Below are 18,218 nucleotides of genomic sequence, written 5' to 3'. Positions count from 1 at the left end.
AGTTTAAATGGGCTGGTATGAAGCTCTTTCCTCGACCTCACAGGAGTAACCAAAACCATTGCGTCGAACACTATTCAACCTGGGGACGATGTCATTAGCAGCGATTCGCGCAGTTTCGTGATGTTGTGCAACATTAGATACCATTCCAATCGCAACCCTGCGATGCCCAATGCACCCGTTTTGGCTGGAATAACCAAAGAAAAAAAATTTACCACTTCATTAAGCCAGAAATTTCCTGCAAATCATCCAACAGCTTGCGCGGTTGGTTGACGTGGGAAATGGGCAAACCTCATCGACATCCGTCCCAGAAACCACACATGCACACATTCATCAAATCATGATTATGAACACTTGCATGCTGGGGTAACATTAGGCCTCTCTGTCAATAACATGCATGACAGCTCCGGCATAATCGAGGCACACAGAAGCACGGCCATGGTTTGCCGTCTTTGTAGAAGACCTAGGAGCCAACACGACGCTGATGCAGAGCATGTTGGCAATGGTAGCATTTGACCTCTGACATACCGACTCCTGTCTGAAAATAGCAATGCCATCTTAACGGAAGGCAATGTCACGGCATGCTGGGAACATGTCAGAAAATGTAATCGACGGACTCTCTGCGGATCTATGGGGGCTTTGAATACGGTCACAAAAGCAGGGGAAAGGGCAATGTTTTAGCCTCTTGTGCAACTTCGAAAGTGTTTGGATAATTTCATCGAGCGGGGATCCACGTTTCAGACTTCGCTATACTGGCGGTGTGCCTCTGATAGCCTTCAAACAGACAGCAAAACAAACACAAAGAAGAAAAATTCAAAAAGGACCAGTGAACAAGATTTAACAAAGAAACGCGAGAAGTGAGCAAATGACACAGCACGTGCAAAGGTTTAAAATTTTACAAGTACAATTTGACGAGAACATCGCATCGGGATGTGCCCAAACAGTGGAATTTCTGCATACCAGGAGCGTGTTACTACAAAACTATTCATAGCATACACAAAACCATGCATGGACACACAGTCTTCAACAGATGCGTGGCTTCAAGCAATTTTTGTTTTCGTTTTTCCCCAGAGGGGACAAAAACGAGTTGAGAATTCCACTCTAGATCCCTCCCCGGACGCTGCCACTGCTTCTGGTTATTCTCTTCGCATTCACTTTGATTAATAGCAGATCTTTTCAAGTAAGCCGATATCACCTGGGAAAATGATAGACAAAACATTCAACATGACCGACGTGTGCATGCACTGATCACGGCAGCGCCTCCATATTTTTGTTTTAGCAGAACTTTCCTAGAATAAACTCTGAATTATACAAACAGATATTAATCATGTTCAGTTTTCAATCAAATGCAAAGAGAAAATGTTTCAGGTCTCACTGTGACACTTTTGAAATTAAAATCGCTGCTGATTGTATATAGTCAAGTATGTATTTATCGCTGATACTCGCCGAAAGTAAAGTTTCAGCAAATGTCTTCTCGGCCAAAGAGTTTTAGCGTACAGGAACAACCCCAATCATACCAAACATTGGAACGGGCCATTGTTAGTTTGGGCCTACATCCATGATTTTTTTTTAACAAACTGACTCTGTGATAGCACGGAGCACCTTGTAGTGTGCCCGTCTTCCTTGTATGGCGACCCCGTACATGCCTACTGTAGAGAAAGCACACACGTGTATTGCTTGCTTTCTTGAGAACTTGATGGTTGCATTGGACCTTCGTTGCCTATACGGGTTCAGCTGTCCTACCCTAGGCCAGGAAAAACAAACCCTGCGTCATCGAAAACGGTAAAGAAGAGAGAGACAGAAGGGGGAAATGTTTTTAGATAAAATCCACGTCGAGGAAGTGAACTTAATGAGCCCACTGAAATGCCACCACAGTTTCAACCTCAGAACTCTATTTTCGCACAGATTATTTTTTTAGTTTAATATTTTCACCATGTTTTGAGATCATGGGACAATTTCTATTATCTTGGGCGTCCAAAAGAGAGTTTGTTTAATGCATCTATAATTACCTATTCTGAAATCCCTTGCATGCCGAAAATGTCCGATTAACCAGGCCTGTTTGTAAAAAAAAATTATCCTTTCTCTCTCAAAACTTTGAACTCGTACAGGCGGATTCATGTATTCAAAAACTGCCTCGTCTTCTTTTACGTTTGAGAAGTATTTTAGCAATTTGTTAACATTTGCAAATTAAGAAATCGGCTGTTTTGTAGTCACGAGGAAAATTTGAAACCCTGGACTACTTGACCTTATTTGTCAAGCGGGGACAAATGAAATGAGAAAAACACTTGCCGAGTTTCTGCGGCCAATTTTGCACATCGTTCCTTCACTTCCGAAGATCGCTTATTCATTTTCTCAAGTAGAAATTTGACATCAGCCTTTTCAGTTCAACGAAAATTCAAAATATTTGGACCACATCTGCATTCGATTTCGATAATTAGACGGACGGTCACGTAACTACATCCTATTACAAAAATGTACCTTATTTATTCGATTTCGGTAATACAATTTTACTCTTGTTTAAAAATAAAGGTTCTAACTTTTTGCTCAATCAAAATAGCAGAGCAAATCTCAAACTTCAAAACCTAGAATAGAATAATGATGAACTCATACTCTGTAGGGAGAAGTTATTCTTCCAAAGATATTCGACTTGCAGTATGGATGCAAAAGACACTGAACAGGCAACCCTTAATCATTGATTTTAAAAACGCCTTAATGATACATTTTGAAATGATTGAATGAACAGAAGTTTTGTATGTTAGAATGCACCTGCGGGCCTAGGTAAAGAAAAGGAAATTTGAACCAAATCTCCTAGAAAAAAGATATAAAAATCGCCATATTGCTTTCTCAAGAATTTCCAAGGTTGACTGCTCGATATTTTTGACCTCAATTTGTTATTAATCATTTCAGTTTAAAAAAAGGTCCATATACACCGCTCAACGTTATAAAGAATGCTTATTAATGAGTCCAGGTGTAGGGGCACGAAAACGTTTTGCAGAAATGTTCCACTGAATGAACGGAACCGAAAGTAATTGATATTGTGTGGCGAAGATGAAACCGGTACTAAGAGAAGATCTCTAAATTATGGCACAATTGAATGAACATTGCGTCCACACGAATGGCCACTTTGCTTAATGGGCCAAGAAACCTATGGTAGATGGCCAGACAACTTTCAAAGCCACGTAGCAAGCTTTAACTCTTAAGTCGAAACTCAAGATGCACATGGGTCGACACAAACTCTAAGCGTAGTTAACTAAGCGGGTGAATCATCAATTAATAGGTTTTCGGACCCAATAAAAGCTTCATTCTGTGTTTAAGCTCATCCATAAAACATGGGTCTGTCCAGCCGTGGATGTGCCAAGCAGCGCTAACGAGAGCCCTCCTGAGTGCAAGACTACGTGCCCCGGAACCACTGATGTTCTGGCCCGACACTCGTAAGTGCCAAGGCTTAGCGAGTAGCGCAGCGCCGCTGCAGCGGGAGTTGGGCAGTCGTTGAACGGTAGTGGCGTCGGGGTGTCGCGCGCTCAGCTGCCCCCTTACGCACGTCAAACACGAGCCCGGCTTCATTTGGCATTCATTGAATTTTTATTGTTTCAAATGAAGCTTAGATGAATGCAAATTTAATTCAAATTGCGTCCCGATCGTCTTGCTACATAAACAAAACCGGAATGAAATGTGGCCGGGCAAAGAGGGAAGAGACTGTTTTCAGGATTGCCAGAGTGTTTTGCAAGAATGAAGTTACACTCCGACTGCGGGTGGTCATTCCTCACTTGTCATTTGTAGCCTGAGTTTGAAATTGCCTAAGTCCCCCAACTCTCAAATTTCTGATCTGTATAAAACCATGATTTGTTCTGCATAAAAGCGTATTCATATATATGCCATGCACTATTGTAAAAACATTTGTTTGTATTTTTAATTAAAAATACTTTATTTTAAAAACCACTAGCACAAAGGAATTCCAAAAACAAATTAAACGATAACATCGTTAAATTCTATTCAGAAAAGAATGTCTTGAAAAACAAGAATCAACACAAAGTGTACGTGTATGCTTATCACAATGATAGACCCATACCAAAATGGAATTTAAAAACACTTCTACTCTAATAAAGCATTATAATTTCCTTCCTTAGAATCCCAAATTGTGATTATTTATCGTTTATTAACAATATTGGTTGAACAGAGAGTCACTGGTTCGAGAATATTAAAATGATTAAATGTAAGAAACGTGAGTCGTGAAATATTCTCATGAAAAACAGTATAAGCGTGCTATTTATTGGGATATGTTTAGTTATGGCTTAAACATGTGAGATTCTCCTGTACAACTTTAGTTTCATAATGAAATCAGCAGCTTCAATTTTTGTTTCAGCGTTGATTTGCAGCTACTTGCAAGGTTCAAGACTTGAGTCTTTTAAAAGCCGGCCACTTTGCCCCGCAGCCAAATCGAGTCTGGAGTTGTTTTTGTTTTCCTTACAGCGCCGTCGAGAGAAAAACAAACCAACCTCTGGTCAGTTTGCTCGTACACAATCATGGGACAGTATGCTGCACGTTTCTCACTGCAAACCCTTACATAGACACAACCATCCGTTACTTTGTGGGGAAAAACACTCACTCCAAATACGTCCTTTCAAATCTACTCAAATTCCATTCAAGACTCAAATCATGAAGAATCTTAACGTGAAACTTTGATCTATCGTATCAATTTGAATACTGAAGGCCACATCTTGAAAGATATCAGAAAAATAACTCATCCAGGGGTGTTCGAGATCCACTCAGTAGTCTGAGGATGTGATGGTGTGGAGGCGTACTAATCTGAAAGCTCGACGGCCGCAAATACTCCAGTCATTAATTCAAATATGAAATACGATTCCTTTATCCGCTCAGGCTTGTCAGTTAATTGAGCTCTTAGACCAATGAACCTTCGGGTAAACGAACTTCACCACACCACCGGGCAGTAATCGCCTGTTGACCATCTTGTTGCTAACTTCTGTGAACTAGGTCTTGTGGGCTGTTATCTTCAATGTCTGTAGCGAGCAGACAGAATGTCCAAAATATCGAGTAGATTTTCATTAAAAAATACAGACTTACCACATGTTAAGTTCGTTCCCTGATGTAAGCAATGGATTCCGCTTGTGATATTTGCATGCCGTCTTTTACTACCTACTCGCAACGAATTCGACAGTGTTACGGTAAGCCGTAGCGTGTGGATGGCGGCATTTCCCTGCTCACATCCTACGTGACACAATGTGACTTACGGGGCGACAACTTTCTCCCCTCTTTGCCGAATTTTCGATGGCCTGTTCCCGCCCCACATTCTCGGCAGCGAAAACAAAAAGAGAGCTCTCTGGCCGAGGAGAAGTTGGCGTGGAGGTCAACGCGTTTTGTGACCGTTGCCGATGGATGGAGAATGGTGGCGCGGATGTTACTGTGGCGCATTCTCTAGGACAGAGGCAAGTGTTTGGGTACTAAAGTAAGCCTATGGGTTGTTTAAGCCCGCTTGCTGCTGGCCTTTGGGCCGTGTGCACGTCGGCTACAACAGCCTACAGTTACGGCCCGTTCCGCCACAGCTGAGCGCGCTGCCACGTTTGCCTCATACCCCAACACCCATTAAGCTCCAACGGCAAAACACGGCGTCGTGGGTATATAGCATGACTGGGTCGGCTCGCAACAGACGATGGGGTAAAACCCACCATGGCACACAAAAAATGGAGAAGTGAAGCCCATGTGTTTTAATTTCCCCAGAGTGCCGGGGCCAAAATGTTGCCCATAAGGCACGCGGGGATAACATAGCCATGACACGTTCATGTTTTCTTTCAATTATGTCTGCGAGAAATCTAAGTCGGGCTAAGCCGTCTGACCGTATGGCGTTGGTGAATGGACTGGGGGCGCGCCGATGCTTTGAACCCGGGGTCGCCAGTTTAGTTGTTGCGCTTCGGTGCCGGGCCAAATGCGGCGTTTCACGGATCGGCTCTTGGGGTTAGCATCACTTGAAACGAGTGTAGAAATATGTCCAAACTGTACGCTTAACCAGCTCTGATTTGGGCCGAAGACTACTACATCTTGTCATTTTCAATATAACTTTTACATCAAGCAAAAGATGTTGCCATATTGCATTTCTTTTGCATCAAGCAAAAGAAAAGGAAAGTTTCTCTCAAGTGACAACAATGTTTTTTTTTAAGTAGAGAAACACCTAAATCCAACACAGCTTCAGGCTCCTTTTGGCCTATCATCCCTTCCTTACTCTGTAGTGTGAATAATCTAATGGCACAGATTGCTTTTCTTGCCGACGATAAACAACGACTCTAGTCAAAGCATTGGATGAGTCGTTCCCGTACTATGCACAGACTAACGCAGCGGTAGTGTGCACAACATAAATTACTGACGAATGCCAACGTGATCTGAATTCAGCAGGACATAAGTGTATACTCAGTCTGTTCCAAAAAACGCTGTAGATCGGTAAAGACTTTCTGTTTGGTATTTTTTTCGTGTGGTGCAAGGTCTGGTGCACCATGGATCAGACACAGAATTTAGGATTTGAAGAGGATTGTTTTGCCTTTGTCTTGTTTATTTGATTTTATTACCAGGCAGATTTGTTTGTTTTTCCCTCCACAAATCTCACTGGTTTTCTTTGATGGGACATTTAAACAACTGAAGAAGTGGTGTAGATCCAGCAGATTTGACGGCGAAAGTGCAACATTACCCCCCCCCCCCGGAAATACCGCGCTGGGCACACATAAAGTTGAATATTTGCCTGAGTTTGAAGCCTGTTTAACAGTTAGTTCACGACAATCAGGGTTAGTGCTGTATAAAACCATGTTGCATAAAAATGACGCCAACACAGTCACATGGGCGATCCAAGGGGGTCGCTTCCGGGAACAGGTTCAAATAAGTCTCTGTGGAATTCATTACTAATGTTGTGCCCAGTTACAAACCTCGCCGCTGTTTACATTGTGTATGTCAAGTTTGTACATGTCATGTACATGTACATCAGATGTTGTGCACTGTTAAAGTGACCTCTGATGGAATGCAGCGAGGATCGGTTCTGCTGAGTAATGCAGCCTCGCAGACAAGAATGACCATGAAGAAAAGGAGTGGTATTTTCGACATGGCGTGTTCGCGTGATACTTCCACGATGAATTGTCCCTGTGCACTGGCATGGTGCAGGAGTAGGCTCTACGTCGACTGTTGATTACACTTGCTACAATTCAGTGACTCCGCCCACCTGTTGTACCGTAAACAAACTTATGACCAATGGACAACGAGAGTGGGCGTGAGAGAGTTATAATTATTCAGTCAGAGAGACCAATGGGCGCAGGCTTTGTTGGGGTTCGGCCGTTACTGTGGATAACACAGTGACAGTCAATTATGGTCCGTAGCTGGTCGCACGAAGTGGCAGAGGTCACGTGCAGCTTGAGTTGGACGCATACTATGTGGAAAGTAAAGTAAGCATTCAGGATGACTGGAGTGATAATAGTTAAATGCGGAAAGGGAAATTCATACACCCGTGTTGTGGTCACGGAATTCGTGGGCAGATTCGCGGACCGCAGGATTCTACCTTGTATCGTAGAGGGGAGGGTTGGGAGGTGAAGAAATTCGGCGAGAGATTCTAAGGCGGTTGACCCTATCGACCACAACGCCGCTGACCCGTTGGGTTTCAGGCTCGTTCAAACGGGGTTCATTCGTGATACGACCGTGAGTTAGAAAGGTTACAACACAAGTACACGGGGAGCGCTTTCTCCCAAATCTGTGATCCTCTGAACTGTATATGGGACTAAAAAAATACCCACCTGAGTTCTTTCGGAGTCCAAACATTCTGAGGAGTTCACGCTGGACCATTCGGCAAGTTGATTCAAGTGTTAATAAGAAGAGTAGGTAAAGAAAAAGTAAATGGGGAATACTAAGGAGTTCTTCAAGTTGTAACAAAGGGGCGCGTTGACCACGGATTCGTTCAATTTCGATTTTACGCTGGAAAGGCGATCATAATCGAGTATGCTGTCTTAGCCCAATTGATGTAGCTGCCATTTACGGATTTGAACGGCCTGTAGCTTTCTGAGTGAAAAACTTTAGCGAAGGGAGACTCGTGTTTGTTTTCCAGTTTTGGGCTTCCATCTCTCCGGTACACATTTCTGTCTCCTTTCTATATCCTAAATTGTACCCACGCCTTAGGTTTTGACCTTGGATATGCGAAGTTACATCCTTAACCCGTTGCATGTAAATTGACACTCCCGAATTCGGTTGTTTTGTCCATGCAAACTCTTCGATGTTTTTCTCAGGATATGAGACCGATCAGACTCTCTGGCGACAGTTACCCATGCAAAGTGGGCTGAACTGCACAAGTCTGTCCAGATTTGCAGGGGGGCTGTGGTTCACAAGGCCAGTGATATTTTAGGAGCCGCATGTTACAAAAGCAAAAGCGTCATCGGGGTATTGAAAACAGGCCGGGTCCAAACTTGTGTTGAGAGTTTACAAGGTCTGGGCCCTCGCCACTTGCTTACACGTGAGAAAATGCTGACGACAGATGAGGCCGGTGCTATCTTTGGAAGTCTATTTCGGACCCCGCCATGTATTTCATGGTCAAAACCGCAAATAGGTAATCGCTGGGCGTCTAATACTTCCATATATTATGTGTGTTTTATAGTAGACGGTATTAGGCCCATAATTTAAAATTCCATCAAAATGTGGTTTTCTTTTGAAGGAGAAGCATTTCTAGCTTGCACTCTGCCCAAGGTGAGGCTTACCTATTGTTATGGCCCGTACTAACGACATCGAAGCAGGGACCCAAGCTTGATCAACTTTTTTTTCAATCTGGAGGATTTTGAACTCAACCCACGAAGAAATATAACCCCCAAATTTACAGTTTCGTTCCCAGTTGACGCATGGTTTTTGTCCAATGTTATTGAAGGTCGTCCCCAAACGGGTCGTATACACCCGTGTAAGCCCGTAAAGTTGCCCATGGCCAGGGGAAACGGAAAGGTATTCGTTTTGATTTATTGCTTCTATGGAAGTCCTGAGGAGAAGGGGGAAAGTGGAATGAGGAAAAAGAGAGTTGAGCGTGGGTTGACGACCGCTAGCTGGCGTGGGATGGAGGAATGACCCAGTCAGCCTGACCCCGACCCAAGGGAGGGCCAGCGTCCCCCCCTTTCGCCCCCCAGATTCGAAGTCCCGCTTGTCGTCTGGCCCTCCCCTCGTACCACCAGGACTGAGCAGCCCCCTAGAAAAAAAAAACCTCACCCTTAAAAAAATGGCTACACAAAAGATAAAAAGTCCCAGTAATGATGAATCACAACCGTGTGGAGTTGCGGGTCTCCCCGGTGTAACGTGCCTTGAGAAACTTCGATAAAATGTGAGAAGCTGAGGCCAGTTGACCGTGCTCACATTTCTTCCTTTCTTTTTTTTCATGTCAAAATGATTCAAAGGAGACACGACATCTGCAAGGCATTGACGGAGGTTTAATTTAACACGATGACACCGGGATGATGAAAGTTCGCGTAACAGGGCCCAGGCGAACCGGCCGGGCGTTGACCCGAGCTGGGGGGGGGGGGTTGGTGGCGGGGCCTATAGCCGTGACCCAGTCTGGTGAACCCCCCAGCTTAGTGGGAGCCCAAGTGGGTGAGTGGGTCGATTCCGTGTGGCAGGCGGAAATCGATCATTACCTTGAATGCAATCGATAGTTGTTGGTCCTTGGTTGTTGGTTTTTTTTGTTTTGTTTTGTTTTGTTTTGGGGGGAGTGCGTTTATGTGTGTGCTTGTTTGTTGTTCAGACACGGGAAAACGAGTTCAACCCTAGTCAAACTTGAGACACTGACATGGGTGAAGAAATGAGCAAGTAACCACTCATTCCTCAACTGTCCAAAGTTCAAAATCGAACTCTGGTATGTAACAATCACTGAGAATTCAAGGACGCTGTCACGTGATCATGGCTACCAGTCCCCAGAGGGCGGGCTTTAATATCGTCCATTCAGAGCGGTTGCCCGCTTATCTTCGAATCTGAGGGGAGTGAATACTTGGCAAGTTCATGTTTACTGCAGGTAGCAGAAGGAAAACTCATTTATACAATTTTAAACACAACAAGGATGCTGGGGAAAAAAGGTTTGTTCAGTGGATTACCATCTAAAATTTCAGTCCGAACAACTTTAGTTACACCCGGTCCGACCGCGAGATATCTAGTCTTTTTATACAGCTTATTTCAAAAGCATTATTCCTTTTAATATTTGAAAAATGAAGAATTAAAACTTTACTTCACATGCACGCAATATCTATAAATTAAATTTTTCCTGTGTTTTTATTCACTAATATAAACCTGTTGAAACCGAAACACTGTATAGACAGATGCGTTTTTCTCTCTCATTTTTATTAACAGCGTTTGTAGCTTCAAGAAGCCTCACGCGCTCCTGAACGGACACCAATTGAAAGAATTATCCCCTCATTGCGCGCCTCGAGGCCAACGCATGCGCGGGGGGGGGGCTCCCGTCGTCCCCAGGGTCGCAGCGGCCCAAGCCGATATGATGCAAGGACAATCTAATCGAACTGATGGCTGGGATGGAGCATTCATCTTCGCCTCCGTGACCGCCTCAGAAGCAAATTCAGCGGAGAAATGGCGCCCAATGGAGTATGCAAAATGAATTCAATCCCGGCTTCAACTGTCGGGCTTTGAAGACATGGGAGAAAGAAGAAAACGATTTTTTTTTTCATTTTTTGGTGCAGTGATATTTGTCCGCACTTTCTCTTTCGCTTCCCTTTTTTTGGGGGGGGGTCCGGAGGCTGATGAAGAGCGAGGTAAATAAATTAGCCTCAAGACTGGCCTCGGATGAAATCATCAGCGCTACTGGGTGAGGTACAAGATAAGATGTTAACTGAGTGCTCCCTACAAGGCTTACAACAGGCATGGAGCCGAACTGCGAAACTGATTTCTTCAAATTAAACACTCTCCCACAAGCTTCCTTGCTTCCAGTTTTCACCAAGCTCAGACCCTAAACACATTTAAGGGATTCGATAGGTAGCGTTAAGCAGTTACGCCCTGATGTTTAGGACTTTGGTATGACGTAGTGAGGTTTTAAACGTGTTTGCCTTTTGGTAGCAAGATTGCGTTAAATTGGTTTTGACGAAGACAGGCCTTATAAAGCCAAACAAGGACCGGCGTGGTTAGTAATGTTGGAAGGGAGAAGTTACTTCCATCTTTGTTTTTCAACCTTCAATATTAACCGACAAAAACTTCACACAAAGTCTGTCACATATATAAAATGTGTTTAGGAATGTATTTAAACGCTAAATGCTTTTCCGTGGTACATGCATGTTTAGCTTTTTGAAATCTGTTTAGTATTTCAACACATTCCTAAACGCATGACACTAAACATGTCAAAAAGTGGGTACAAAAATGTGTTTAGAAATGTGTTTAAACTCTAAGCGTCGTTATTAACAAAAATATATTTTATGTATATTTTAAAAGATTTCATTTTGTGAATAATTTTTCGAAGAGCCAGTCACCAAGCTTCGACAAGTGTGCGCATCAAGTAAGGATGTAAGCGTTGTCCAATTAGCGCCCGGCAACAGCGTGCAGTCGAAATGTGCACACTGATTTGACTGTTCTGGGCATTGAAATCATCCCATGGCCACCCGATATCAAGTTATGAAACCCAAAACTGCCTGGAAATTAGCTCTTTAATTCGGCGCTTTCAGCGTGGACGGGGAGAGGGTTACACGGGTCGTCTGCCGCGTGGACACGGATGCACATAGGAGAGGCACTTTGCCTCCCTTCCCACAGAGCGACTTGGCTTAAAAGTTGATGTTAGCGAAGTGAATAGAAGAATTTTCTTTTCAAAATGGGTCCTGTCATGCTCTGGAAAGAATAAAGAGTAAACAGATAAGCAGAACATTCAATGCCTTCTAAAAATGTGTGACTTTCCTTTTTCTGCTGGTTGATGTGGCTGGACTGACGATGAGATCAGCCATGAAAAAAGAAAATTGGAAAAAATTAATAAAAATGCACTTTCCTTGGAAATGGTGAAACTTTATACAGAAGATATAACGGTTTGAAAAATGAACAAACAATTACAGGTTAATGATTCAACTGCATAAAAACTGCCTCTTTTTAAACCACCGCTTTTCAAATCAAACTTTTACCACATGCACAAAATATATAAAAAAATAAAATAAAATACTACAATACAATTGTTTTAAAAACGTATATGGTACTTAATGTGACAATTTTAACTGTCATGTCGGGATCAAGTTGACAGAAAACATCATTGTAATGTTTTGACAGTTCAAACGAAAAGGACAGTGCATCACTATCATACCCAAGAACTTTTTTTTCTGCATCCATGAAAAACCAGTTTCCGTGAATGTGAGGTTGTGAAAGCAAATTCAATCTCAATCAGTTGGCTCAATTAACTGTTTCTAGACTGGCCATCTTCAATGTTACCGTAACTTGTCTGGTAACTTCATTTGTCTTGTTACCTCAAGACAATAAATGTTTATGAGATGTGATCTACAGTACTTCTGATATAACATCATGGTCTTATTTTCCATCCAAACAATGTAACATAAGCAGCTTCGATTTGGTTGTTGTAGATCTGTAAAATATGAAACGGTCCATTCTCCAGCTTGCGTCGTATTAGCTACTAGTGAGCAGAATAACTCGGTGATATACATGTACACGCCGTTATTATCTATGGATTTGGGACGTAAAATTCAGACGCAATTCGTTCTCTGGTGCTGATTTAAGTGCATTGTAGTTGTTGACATTTTGACACCCCAAAAGATTTTGAGATAGTCCATGACGTATAAACATATTGCGATTTCCAAATTAATGAATGTTGTAACTTTTAGAGTTTCCTGCAAGCAGTTTTCATCTGATTTTTTTTTTAGTCGAACGGTTATATGTCCAAGCGGGGAGTCGATCAACTCGCATTTCTGTTGGACTTAATTACAAATAGGATTAGCATTCGGTTACATATTAAAACCGCATCATAGTCGCATTATCGACGGCTCTTAAATCCCCCAGCATTTGTCTTTCGCCCCATGGGGGGCGCCAGAGAAAACATTGATTCAGTGCAGTTCACATCCGCCGCTGTAATTCCATCTCGACGAAGAAAATCTGGTTCCGTGGACGGGGAAATGAGATGGTTGGCCGTATCGGGTGTCCGGTCAGAAAACGGGCTGCTGCGAGCGAAGCGAATCCCCGCGCGACGGCAACCTGAACCGAGGCGTAATTTGCAGGGAGCTGTAGCCTGTGATCCCACCGGTGCGTCCCCGGCCCGCCGCTACGCAAGATCCCGTGTACTCGTTCTCTCTGTCCCCCCCCCCCCTCGTCGGCAATAGAGGTGCGAATCGGGGGAGGGTCCGCGATAAAGAAAACAATATCGTTTGCAGGCGAGGTGTAGACGCTGGGGCAAGGGATGTCCCCGAACAACCGATAGGCTATCTGGGATGGACTGATGGATCACATCGACCATTGCTTACTATGAAGATCCAATTTCATTCTCGTAGTAATCACGCCACGGGAAACTTCAAGCAAGATTGGGAATAACTGAGCAACATCCAAATCAATTTACATGCCTAAATAAAGACAATCCTGGCAAAGTGAAACAACAGCAAGAGAAGAAAACTGTTGGCCTCAAACTTCCCTGACGTTTGCGATAATTGGAATTTGCATTTGACACAGAATGCTGCTTCAACCATAAAACTTCCAAAACATCAGCAAAAGTGATATTGTTGTTCAAAACACAGAGCCGGGCTTTGCTGATCTGTTTTTCGTCAATGCTGCCATTGTTCTTGTTGTTCTAGTTGTTATTGCTGGTATTGTTGTTGTTGTTTTGTTGTTGTTGTTGTTGTTATTGTTGTTGTTGTTGTTGTTGCTGGTATTGTTGTTGTTGTTGTTGCTGGTATTGTTGTTGTTGTTGCTGGTATTGTTGTTGTTTTGTTGTTGTTGTTGTTGTTGTTGTTGTTGCTGGTATTGTTGTTGTTGTTGTTGTTGTTGTTGTTGTTGTTAGACCTCTTCCTGTTCTTGTTCTTGTTTATTGTTGCTAATGTTGTTGAATTGAAAGGCTCAAATGAAATGACGTCCGAAACTGGGTGTCGAATCTCCATGCTGAATGAGGAAATCTTACAAGATTTAATTTCTCTTGCAGGGGCACAGTTTCAGCTTTCTAGAACAGTGCTCTGTTGTCTGTTGGTCTAATCGTTCTTCAACTCTCACAAAATATCTTTGTCAAAAATCTAAGACGCGCAATCTGGATTTCATCCCAATGCGAAGCAAGTACGAAATTCTTTAAAATGATTGCCCTTTTTTCGTTCCATCGCGCCTTTGATGGCCAACAGTAACTCATTTATAATGAGCAACAACCAAAGTTGGATATTTTTCTTAAAACAAAGACAAAAACAAACAACACAAAACACGACAGTACCAAAACACTTCCTCATATCACGAAGATCATCTTGATCTTAAAGTAAAAAAATTAGTTTTTTTAATTATGTCGTTACCCCTGCAATAAGTCTACAGCTGATTTAGGGCTCGTGCTCTCGCCCTTACACCTATCTGTTTGTCGGTCAAAGTTACTATCGTCGTTCGGCAGCTCTCGCTCTTTGTTTGTCCACAATTTGGGGAATAACAAAGCTAATATTCGAGCTGATCCCTAAAGGGCATTCTTGCATTCCTTTACCACCATTTTTGCAAATGATCCATATATCTTGTCCTTGGACATTTCAATTATTGCGTGAATTGCAACAAATGTGAAGCAGCGGTGAATAGGTCAGCTGCCACTGGATTTTGTTTCTTTTCCGAAGAATTCTATCGCGTGTGCCATAAAATACATCATTAACAAATATATAAAGGCTTAAATTTATTCATATAAACGCAGGTTTGACACCAACGAATGAGTCGGCTTCTGAATATTGGTCGATGGTTTCTATCGATATTTTGTTAACATACGTAGTTGGCATGCGAGATCAAATGAAACTTTCGGGAGCCTGCCGATTCGGTTTTATTCCCTCGTTCGGAAGTAACTTTGTGACTATTAGTGTCTATCAGTGTTCTTTCCTGATGAGCCTGTCTCTGTATTTGCGACGAGCTTTAGAAGTCAGTCTTTTCTATTTCCTCAGTGTAAATAAACTTGAGAAGGGTATCAGTCTTGCTCTTGTTTTTCTTATAAACTGACGGGGGGGGCCCAAAATGGACCAAAATGTTCGTCGTTGTGTTGTAAGGTGACCACCTACACACGAGCACACCTTCATTATCTGGAGAAGAAATCCCTACGTTGGTTTTCTCCTTCTTGTTCAAATCGATCCGCCCCTCATGCGCGTCCTGTGCATGTTAATTAATTAGGCCCCTGTCTTCCTTGTTTTCGCAACAGCGCTTGACCAGTACAGGGAGGGGGGGTCGTGCAATTCCAACGGGGCACCTCGTGGGACATTAAGGCCGGTATCGATCAGTGCGCAGTGTGAGCAACGCGGGCAGGCTCGGCCCGAGCTGTTCAAGCGGCTAGTCAGGGGGCACTGGGTTCAATGACCAGGCCTCTGCCGAGTAAGATCACCGCCGACGATCGCTGCTAATTAAATGCCTCCCGAAGACGACTGCTCTCAAGCTAAGAGCGGGAGCTAGAGAAAATTAAAAGAAAAAAAGGGGGGAAAGCAAGAAATTCAGCCCGATTAAATGCTCAGACGAACGAAGCATGGTTTAGGAAAGCATAGCACTAGCGGTATCGCGCATGTGAGTTGCAATCAGTCTGCAAAGGTGTCATTAAGCTGGATTTGATTTTTTGATTTAGATTTAATCAACTCTGCTATTTGGTAAAGCCAGCAGCTCGGAATAATTTTTTTCTTCTGGTTAATACAGTAGAAATGAGGAGTATTGGACCACAAATCTGATAAATCACTTTAAAATATTTTAAAGAATTTGGGGGATTTTTTCTAAACCCAACGAATCAGTTGAATTATGATGCTCAGATTCCCTGTTAACAAGCTCTTTTAAAACATACATGTAATGTCCCATATTCCTCTCTATTTGCCATTTCTTAAACTTTTTTTCTTCTATTATTAGAACTGACAAAACCTCTCATCTAGAAAATAGAACAATACCCGTTCGTTACCGGTAACCTCTAAATATGGTGGATTCAATGGTTTACTTAATTAACGGTATGTTTATTAAGTAACTTAGAAAATAAAATCCGTCACAATTTCTATACATTTCGACGGAATAGATTGCTGGACCGATGACCAGAGTTGAACTCACTTCGCGCGCGCGTATTTCGACACAGTTGCATTCCTTCCTAAAGGCATCACGCAAGATTGACTTTCAAAGGCCGGCCCGTTTTGTTCCTTTCTGTCTTGTTGGTCTTGTTCAGAAGGCAGACGTGGTAACTTATTTTCCAGGTATTTCTTGTTTTCAATCGATTTTACTCACCTTCCAGACAGCCTTCTGCCGGGCTAAGTCCGTCCGTCCTTCGGGCGTCGGGCAAGCCGTAGGCACGGCGGGCCTTGGTTCCAACAAACTGGGCCCACTGCCAAACTTCTTTACACTTCGTGCATTCAAGGAGGCCCCCTCCGTTTGGGCCCGAGTAAGATGTGAACATGTAGGCGATTCAAGTCGACGAAACTGACGATTTCATTTGGTTCCTGGTCTTTTGAGGCAAGAGTTAACTCTAAAGCTCTGAGACCGATAGAGAGAGGGAGCAGTATAGGAAAACCTGGATACGGATTTCCGTACACAGGACCGTGGATCTGTGATAAAGGGTTCGAACGCCAGTCGTTCGGCTTAATTTAGGTGTCTGAAATCAGAACCGTCGATGACATTATGGACTGATGTAAAACGACTTGTGTGGCATTTCAAAGAATTTTTGTCAGTATTTAACTGTTCCTTCATGCTTTCGTTTTGATATGGTTACTGTAACATTCTGGGGGGATGATATTGGCATTATTAAGAAGACATCGTATAGATATTGGTGTTGTCGGCTTTCACGGTGCTATGGTCAGAAACGTGCCACTTAATGCACGTCAAGGACGGGCTGAGAACTTCAAAAGTGTCTGCCACGGCAGATGAGTGAGCACTGAAGCTAAGAAGTTGTTTTTCCAACCTGTCCTGTTTACCACGGATTAATATTACATGAAGACCCATCGGCCATACCGATTTTTTTTTTGAAGAAATGAACAACAGCCCCGGTTTGTCTCCTCGACACGATCGTTGTACGAACACGTTCTTGTTTTACGTGAACCTACAGATTCTGCAAACAACGGAAATTACAACAATTAAAGATCACTTATTGTCGAGGGGTTGCAGTTTGCTTTAATATTGGACTAAAATGGTAAATTTAACAGAGAATGCTATATAGATCGGGGGACAATTCTCATACAAAATGGAAACCTTCCTATGCGTTGAACACTTTCAGTATTCACTGAGAAACGGTATTTTTTCATATTAAAAGGTTGTGTATTCTCCAACTTGGCGTGTGTTTACTTTTCTCTGTCAACAAGCTGTGACCGTGAGATAGTACCAGGATTTTTCCATGAATAGGGGGTTGTTTTGGAAAAGGACAGCACAAATATCACAATTGATGGAGCTTCAGGCGATCTGAAAGCATACACTCTCGGGTGACTTTGCTACTTTCTTCCGTATGCTGAGCTGAGGCGAGGTGGTTTGGGTTTTTTTCTTCTTTATATTTCTGTCTTTCTTTTCTTCGAGTCGTCTTGTCGCCAGTGACAACACCGCTGTATTCAAAGGCCTGTTCGTGTACGGACAGGTCTGGCTAGCGGCGAATCCAGTCCACAATGGCAAGGGGGTGACTGACCGAGGGTAACAAGGCGGTCGCTGTTGCCGAACGCGCGCTCGTTTACCTCGCGTGAACCTCTTCGAGGTGCCGCCTTGCCGTGCCCGGGCCGGCAGAGAGGGGAACGATGGAGCCGGCCCGATCGAGCGACGCTCCCGGTACCATTCACACCGGCGCCCCTACCCCCCGTGCAAGACACCCCGGGGGCCACACAGGTCCAAACTATCCCCCGCTCACCCCCACCCCACCGATGACCTCCCCTATATCAATACTTGAGGCACAAACGGCCCTAGCCCTTTCAGGAGCCCGAGACAGTTAAAAAAGTTTGTTTCCCTACTACTCTCCGGCCAACCTGCCTAACCAAACCGAACCAGCCCCACATAATCCCCCCTTAGTTTTTCGCCCTCTCTGCCTCTCGTCTTGTTCCCAGCCAGCTGGCGATCGGTAAACAGCCCTCCGACCCAGTCTT

The 18,218-nt window shown here is 43.4% G+C and overlaps 1 long non-coding RNA gene across 3 annotated transcripts in view; it reads right to left on the bottom strand.

Annotated features, from left to right (window-relative positions):
- Positions 1 to 17,956, bottom strand: part of LOC147799576 (uncharacterized) — a 29,454-nt gene extending 11,498 nt beyond the window's left edge. Inside the window, exons 1-2 of one of the 3 annotated variants that reach the window (XR_015424838.1) lie at positions 16,390 to 17,956; positions 13,993 to 15,584 (exon numbers count right to left, since the gene is read on the bottom strand). This is a non-coding gene — a long non-coding RNA (uncharacterized LOC147799576). Of the gene's footprint in view, positions 1 to 5,079; positions 9,168 to 13,992; positions 15,585 to 16,389 lie in introns of those variants that run through there. The other 2 variants (XR_015424839.1, XR_015424840.1) reach the window with 2 other exon arrangements.
- Positions 17,957 to 18,218: the final 262 nt, after the last annotated feature.

This window comes from Acanthaster planci, linkage group LG03, assembly GCF_054643075.1.
Source record: "Acanthaster planci isolate LZ-2023a linkage group LG03, COTS_SCS, whole genome shotgun sequence".
NCBI lineage: Eukaryota > Metazoa > Echinodermata > Asteroidea > Valvatida > Acanthasteridae > Acanthaster > Acanthaster planci.
Note: the sequence above shows the minus strand (reverse complement) of the source record. Positions and strands in the feature narration are given on the sequence as shown.